At 39.3% G+C, this 8,648-nt stretch overlaps 1 pseudogene; it reads right to left on the bottom strand.

Annotated features, from left to right (window-relative positions):
- Positions 1-1,083: 1,083 nt before the first annotated feature.
- Positions 1,084-7,715, bottom strand: LOC114284873 (E3 ubiquitin-protein ligase ATL4 pseudogene; annotated as a pseudogene).
- Positions 7,716-8,648: the final 933 nt, after the last annotated feature.

The raw sequence follows: 8,648 nt of genomic DNA, 5'->3' as shown, positions 1-8,648 counted from the left end.
TATTTTTGTGTATTTATTAGTTTTTAAAATATTTTTTTACAAATGTTTTAATTTTTAGATACATCTAAATAAGGTGCATCTAAAAATATTAAAAAAAAATACTTACTAAAAACAACAACAACAACAACAACAACAACAACAACAACAACAAAAAACTCAATTTTCAGGAAATTGAATTCCAAAAATTAAAACTAAACACACTAATTAAAATTTTAAATTTTGAATTTAAGAAGGAAAATAAAAGTGGAAACAACTATTTATATGTATTCATTCCTTTTATGATTAAAAAATATCTTTAAAATTTAATGCTTACATAATTTAGTACCTTGTTTTAAGGGAAAATTATCTATTAGTGTTGTCTTCAAAACTTAATTACAAAATCATGAAAAATATTGTGATTTTACATATTAATATTTATAAAGAATGTCATTAACTTGAAAATACCTTTTTACTCATACACTGAGAAGAAATAATTTCTCCTTGTTTTAATCCCCTCTCCCAATGATATGAGTGTCTAAAATGGGTGTAAACGTGGTGTGTGCTTATCTTTATTCATATTAGATTGATTGGGCTTTTCTAGATTCACGTTTTCTATTATTTTTATTGCTACTGGTTGTGAACTTGTAATGGCTAGCGTATTATAAAATTAAAAAGAAAAAAAAGAAAATCATTTTTGCGCTCATTCTAGATTATTCTTGTAACCAAGCACTTTCATTTACATTTTGAAGAAATGGATGCGCAATTTCATTGGCTTTGATTGACGGATCCGACTTTGCCAAACATCTTTGTTGAAAAAAAGAAAAAACAAAAGAAATGGTAAGTCATTACATGCATGAAGATGTGATGGTTGAGATTCTTGTAAAATTATCAGTCAAATCTTTGTTGCCATTTAAGTGCGTCTCCAAATCTTGGTCCTCTCTCATTACAAATCCCAGTTTCATAGCCAAGCATCTCACTAACAGTAACAAGAAGGAAAATGGTTGCCTCTTCGTTCATAGCATTGAACCCAAAGATACAAATAACTTTACCAGAATCAAATTTTGAAAATCTGAATTACGTAAAAAAGCAAATTAAACTTACCAATCATATCCCTGAGAACCACTTAAACAACTCACTTGTCTCTTCTCCAATACGATTAGCCTCCAATTCATCGTCTACGACGACTACCGTGTTGCTCCGGCGACTACTACCGGTGAAAAACCTGCCGGAGCTGCGAAATGATAACGTGCGAGACCAAAATCGACGCAAGTCCATCCACGTAGTCTCTCAGCCATCTTCGTCCAACGACTTCAGAAGCTAAATTCTATCCTGGCGGCGTGTTCACCACCACCGGTACTCCGGCCGAGTCCATGCTAACGGAAGTACAATCAGAGAGTCCTCGCCGATGTGTGGAATCTACGGAGACTTCGTAGCCTTCGTCTACAATATAGTCGAACGAACCGATTGAGTACGATCTTCGACCATCGCTGGAATCGGACCTACCTCGTCGTCGACTCACACTTCCGATCTCAATTCCGAAACTGTTCCTGTGATCTTCTGGAGCCGTGGACGAAATGATTTGATTCGGTACATCTTCCTTAGTAGGATACACAGCGGACCTGCACAACGGACACGTTTGATTGGACGAAAGCCATGCGTCAATGCAATCAGTATGGAAAGCATAACAACACAAAGGGAGTAACCGTAGTTGATCATTCCTCTCGAACTTCGATAAACACACAGCGTAGTAACCGCTAACGATGTTTCCGGTCACAAAATCGGAAGTGAAGAGAGGAAGAGAGTTGATCAAATCGTTGGAGGAGTTCCGCTGCTCGTATAAACACCGATCGCAATTTGAATCGTCGCGGTTGTTTCTAGAGGAGACGACGTCATCTACTGCAGCGAAGGAGCGGTTGTTGCAGCGCTGAGTGATGAAACGGAAGAGGAGGTAGAGAGAGGCAGTGACGATGACAGAGGAGGCGATGATGATGATTACTATAATTAGTGAAGAAGATGGAGACGAAGATGACGACGGCGGAGAAGAGTCATTGTGGTTGATCTGAGGGATTGTGAAGGTGGTGGTACCTCCTCCGACGATGAGGAATGGCGGTGAATAAACATCGTCTACACAAGTGTGTGGGTGATTTTTTGACCACACTGCCTGCTTAGTAACCAGCTGGAGAGCACTGGCATAATAGATGGCACCTGACTGACCTACAATAGAAATATAAGAATCCCGCGGTGGTTTCGACCACCCGAGGGCACTCCGACGATCAAGTCAGTATATCTCTCAAAGATAAATCAAGTACTAAACTCACAAGCTTGAGTATCAAAAGCATACCTTAGACCCATGGGGGTGCCTCTTTTTTATAGCCAATACAATTCTAGTCCCAAAAGGAGCCTGACCCTAATGGTCTTAGGATTACTGCTAATCTTGGACTCCCAGTGGGATTAGGATAAACTCTCTAAGAGTCTTATCTTTACCCAAACTGAAGTCTTCTCCCAATCTAGGACTCTTGTCCATATCCAAGTTGAGTTCCCTCTTCATTCTAGGACTCTTGTCCCTTATCCGCTTATCTCGGATTCCAATATCTTCGGAGGCAACCTCGGCCTAGCCGAGATGACCTCGGCACATCGACCAAGACACGTGGCACCTCGGCTGACACGTCGATGTCACCTTGCCACGTGTTGGTACTCAGAAAATATATCTCCACAACTGCCTCCTAGGTTCTATTACCTCGGCATTCTAAGGTGATAGAACCTACACTGTTCATTCATCTGTGCCCCTCTGTCCGAGATCAAACTCGCCGACCTCAAAGTTCCCTGGACTTTACTGTCCACTGGTGTCAAGAATCAAGTTTCATGCTTTCCAAGTTGCTTGAAATCGCACCTCCTAGCCGAGGTTCTGGTTCCATTAATTCGTAAACTACAAGAGCTTTGCAACTGCTCCACTCACACTCTCTGGTGAGTTCCCGATTTCCAGTCACCTATTTGACTCCGGCGATTTTCATATCGGCGTTCATTTCACTTGGTAGGTTTATAAACTCTTTTACTTGCTATTTAAGCTTAATCTTTCATAACTCTTCTGATCTACTTTGAATCTATTTATTTGCCATCTGTTGCCTTCTGTTTTCTCTGTTTTCAAGTCTTGAATTGTTTGAATGCCTGGCACTGTTCTTGTCATATCCGTTTTCTGTTGCTAGCATCATGTCTGGGTCATTACTTTCTTGTTCTTCACATACTTACTTAGTGCCTGTGCACTTGGCTTTATTCTTGAACTTTGTCGTCTTCTTGACTATTTTTCTCTTTTTTCATTCAATCCTCTAGCTTCCTCTCTTTCTAGCTCTTTTGCTTAAATCCGTCATTTGTTCCAAGCTTTCAAGCTTCTGTAACTGTCTTCGTTTCTCTCCTCCGGTGAAGCTTTACATCATTCTGTCATTGTCGTCTGACTTCGGCAATTCTCATTCCGGCTTTCCTCTTTCTGGTAAGCCACTGTTCCTCCTGGTTTTATTTCTTGTTGCTTTCCAAGAAGCTCTGCTTCATTGTTAACCACCATTGTTGTTTTACCCGTTGTTTCCAAATCATCTTCTTGAATATACACTGTTCACATATCTGTTGATTTCTGCCACTGTTCTTAGCTTGGCACACCTGTACAATCTTTTTGTCTTGATTTCCTGATAGCTTCATCACCATTTTTGATTTACGAATTACATTCTTGTTTCTGTTTTCTGTGTCTTTTCCCAGAGTTTTGCTTTCAATCCTTGCTTTCAAAACGCCGAGGTGCCAATCGCCGAGAAAAGCTTTGATCAAACTCTTCAGGAGATTGATGCTGAGCTCGTGGCTGAGAAGGCTGCTGAGAAGTTCTTTCCAACTGTCTTCTGGGGGTGAGACACAACCTGCCACTGATGCCGAGTAGTTTGCTTCTTTCTTGAAATTGATGCCGAGGTAATGGTAGAGAAGCTCCTCCAACTGACTGCTGAGGCTAAACCATCGTCGTCCGTCGAAGCAGATCAGTCCGACGTTATTGCTTTCAGTCCCTAGTTCTTTAAGGTCTTCATTTTTGTACTTGCCAACCTTCTCAGCTCTTAGCAAGCTAGTTGGTCATCTCGGATGATCATATCTCGGAAACGTCTTTCAGTGTTATCTCGGCTATACCAAACTTGTAAATTGCTACAAATTTCAACAAGTGGTAGACTTCATAATCTTCGGTTAACTCATCTTGTAATTTGCTCCAAAATTTCAACAAGTGTTAACATTCCTTGCTCCTTAATTATCATTCCTTCCCCCTGCACCTTCTCCCTGCCCCCTAATGTGAATATAAGTTGTACTTAGGATCACATTAGGGAAGTTGGCTTCATGCCGTAGTCACAGACCTGATGTGTTCTGCTTTCACCAATGTATTAAAACTTCTGGTATTTAATGCACCCCCTTTAGACCCTCTTTCTCTTGGCCTTTGCAAACTATCATCGTTGTTTCTTGAAACATTTATTCCCTTCACAATTCTGGTCACCACTTCTGGCGTGCACTTAGTGGTTCTGTTCAAATCAAAACGACGTTTGACTCCGGCGAATCTTTTGCCGACATTTAACTTTGTGCACTCTCAGAATTTCAACAAGTGTTAAACATCATTTCGTTTTAACTTCGATTTAAACATCATCTAGGCTTAACTTCGGTTTAAGCATCATCTCCGTTTAACTTTTGGTTAAACATAATCTCGGCTTAACTTCGGTTAAGCATCATCTCAGTTTAACTTCGGTTAAACATCATCTCGGCTTAACTTCGGTTAAGCATCACTTCAGTTTATCTTCGGTTAAACATCATCGCTACTTAACTTCGGTTAAGCATCACCTCAGTTTTTGAAGTTTTTCCTTTTTTGTCACTTGTAATCTTGTACCTTTTTGTTTTTTTAGACAATGTAAGCTCTGCATATGGCCGATGTGCCTCCTTGTTCTTGAATGTCTAATGCAACTTTCCTTCTCTGAATGCTTGTGCCTTTGTCTTTTCTTGACTGCCTTTGCATGATTCTATACTTAAAATATTTTGCGTGTCTTTAGTATGCTCTTCCTTCTTTGTGCAACCTTCTTGGGGTGACATACCTCGGGTATACAAACTGATAATTTACCTCGGCAATAACTTGTCCTGTAAACTTTGCATAAATTCCAACAGATATAAAACACATACTGTTTTAATTTCAACCTATAAACTTTCCTTAAGTTATAACAAGTGTTAAATAATGATCTACTTGTAAATTGCTACAAATTTCAACAAGTGTTTAAACAATATACTTAGCTTTTACTTCAACCTGTAAATTGTTGCAAATTTCAACGGATGATCATATGTTGGCTTAACGTCATCTTGTAAATTGCTACAAATTTTAACAAGTGTTAAGCATCTTTTTCGGGTTAACCAACTTGTAAATTTCTACAAGTGTTTAACCAATAACTTCGGCTTTGCTTCAACTCGTAAATTGCTACGAATTTAAACAAGCGAAGAGAAACAGTAATCTTGGCTTAACTTCAACTTGTAAATTGCTACAAATTTCAACAAGTGAAGATAAGGAATCAGCTTAACTCCAACTTGTAAATTGCTACAAATTTTAACAAGTGAAGATAAGGAATAATCTCGGCTTAACTTCGACTTGTAAATTGCTACAAATTTCAACAAGTGAAGATAAGGAATCAGCTTAACTCCAACTTGTAAATTGCTACAAATTTCAACAAGTGAAGATAAGGAATCATCTCGGCTTAACTTCGACTTGTAAATTGCTACAAATTTCAACAAGTGAAGATAAGGAATAATCTCGGCTTAACTTCGACTTGTAAATTGCTACAAATTTCAACAAGTGAACATAAGGAATCAGCTTAACATCAACTTGTAAATTGCTACAAATTTCAACAAGTGAAGATAAGGAATCATCTCGGCTTAACTTCGACTTGTAAATTGCTACAAATTTCAACAAGTGTTAAGCATATTCTTCTTCTCTCTGCCTCTTTCTTGCTGGATCCATTGTTACCTCGGCCTCGCTTTGGCAAGCCGTTTCTTTTCTCATGTTTTTTATAAGCCTTTGCATCCTTTTGTCCGTAGGGTCACCAGAATCCCTTTGATATGGTTCTGTAGGCAAGGGATCTGCCCCGTGCATAGCTTCCACATACTCCTTTGTGGTTTTTACAACAGGTCTTCATCTTGGCTAACTTCAGTCCGATCTTGTGTGTTTCTTTTTTATCTTCTGGGATCTGAGATTTGCTCACTGAGCTCTTCTCTTCTCGAGTTTAAGTGCCGAGCTCTTGTCTTCTGGAATCTTGGATCTGCTCATTCAGGTTGAGCTCTTTGAATGTTATTTTCTTGGGAGCGCTCATGCCCCCTGTCTTTGTATCCCTTCTGGAAGGGTCTTCATTCCGATTATGTCGACATATTCTCTATCCTTGCTAAACTAGTCGTTTCCGACACGTTGATCTTGTACGGTGGTGACCATCTATTCTCCTTTCGTTCCCACAGACGGCGCCAAATTGTGTGGGTGATTTTCCGACCACACTGCCCGCTTAGTAACCAACTGGAGAGCACTGGCAGAATAGACGGCACCTGACTGACCTGCAACAGAAATATAAGAATCCCGCGATGGTTTCGACCACCCGGGGGCACTCCGACAATCAAGTCAGTATATCTCTCAAAGATAAATCAAGTACTAAACTCACAAGCCTAAGTATCAAAAGCATACCTTAGACCCATGGGGGTGCCTCTCTTTTATAGCCAATACAATCCTAGTCCCAAAAGGAGCCTGGCCCTAATGGTCTTAGGATTACTGCTAATCTTGGACTCCCAGTGGGATTATGATAAACTCTCTAGGAGTCTTTTCTTTACCCAAACTAAAGTCTTCTCCCAATCTAGGACTCTTGTCCATATCCAAGTTGAGTTCCCTCTTCATTCTAGGACTCTTGTCCCGTATTCGCTTATCTCGGATTTCGATATCTTCGGAGGCAACCTCGACCTAGCCGAGATGACCTCGGCACAACGACCAAGACACGTGGCACCTCGGCTGACACGTCAGCGTCACCTTGCCACGTGTTGGTACTCAGAAAATATATCCCCACAACAAGCAAATACACAAGGCATGTTTTAGTTTTGATAATTTCGATTTCACTAAAATTTTCTTTTTATATCAATTTAGGTTTGCTTATTTGAATCAAAATATAGTTGAATCTATATAATAAGGCTAATGTTATGAAAAAAAAAAATTATAACCAAACACCACATAAGGTAACACTATAATAAATCAAATCAAAGACCACAAACATATTAAACCAAAGGTATATATGTTACACACTCTAAATAATTTTCCTTTAAAATGTTTAAATTTAAGCGTTTATTTTTTTATTTCTTTAGATAGGGTAAATTTCAGTTACTATAAAACAAATATATATATATATATATATATATTCTCTATCAAAATTTAAATTAATAATGTTTTAAAATGAATGTGTCCAACTGAGGATGTCTCTATTTACACACCACATTTGGTCTCAAGGCACATCACTTACTTAATGCACACCAAACACAATTTTAACTTTATTATTTTTGCCCAATACTTACCATCCATTTTCAAATATACCTAAAATATCCTCATCTTCTTTAACCACTCCACCAACCCTAACCCTAACCTTAGTCGCTGTCACTCGCCGTAGGCTATCGCTTCTCCCTCCTTCTTCTCCGATGAATCTCTTCCTCACTCCTCCATCCATCACTCTCCATGCCTTACCATATCCAACCACACTTTCAAACCCTCCACCACCGACTCCACTATCTCCCCACCATCGCTACCACAACCTATCATCCCATCATATCTCATATCCTACTTCTTCTTCTCTCTCTAAAAACTACCAAACCTACATTCACCACCGCAACCCTCCCTCTACAGAGATCTTCCCTAACCCATCGGAGAGGAGCTTCTCACCGAAGACAACTGCAGCGGCAAAGTTTGGAATCAGAGCTTGAAATCCTAGATCGAAGCTTTGAATCTGGTTTGCACGATCGAATTCCTACAAGCCCTAGATCTAGATTTGAAAACCCTAGAATTCTCTCTCTCTCTCTCTCTCTCTCTCTCTCTCTCTCTCTTTGCGATGGAGAAAAATGAGCCATGGCCGAAATGGGAGACTAGGTTGTTCGTTGATGGGGGGAGGGAGAAGGGTTTGTAAAGGGGAAAGGGGTCGCCGGCGAGGTAGGGAGGTTGTGAGGGTCGCGATGGTGGCTGGGTTTCGGTGATGGTGGCTGAAGGTAAAATGAGGCAGCGAAGAGTAGTGGTGTGTGGGGGGTGTATTGATATTCTTTTGTGGTTATTTTGGTCATTTTATGTAAGATCATTATTGTAATAAAAAATAATCAATTAATGGTGTGCCTTGAGACTAAATATGGTGTGTAAATAGAAGCACCCTCCAACTGATCTCGAACTCATCATTCTGCACAACTTAAAGATTAAATGAGTTTAAAATCAATCCAATTATATTTATTTTAATTTTTTTTAAAAAAGGAATAACACCTTAGTGGAAGGCAGAATCAAAATTAGGGAGATGACCCTCAAATATTTTAAATAGCCTTCATTTGAAATGTGGGTTAACTTTTTAACCTTTTTTTATTTTTTTAACTTGGGACTAAAAAACTTCATTTCGAATAGGTTT

This window comes from Camellia sinensis, chromosome 1, assembly GCF_055761805.1.
Source record: "Camellia sinensis isolate YWXY chromosome 1, ASM5576180v1, whole genome shotgun sequence".
Classification (NCBI taxonomy): domain Eukaryota; kingdom Viridiplantae; phylum Streptophyta; class Magnoliopsida; order Ericales; family Theaceae; genus Camellia; species Camellia sinensis.
Note: the sequence above shows the minus strand (reverse complement) of the source record. Positions and strands in the feature narration are given on the sequence as shown.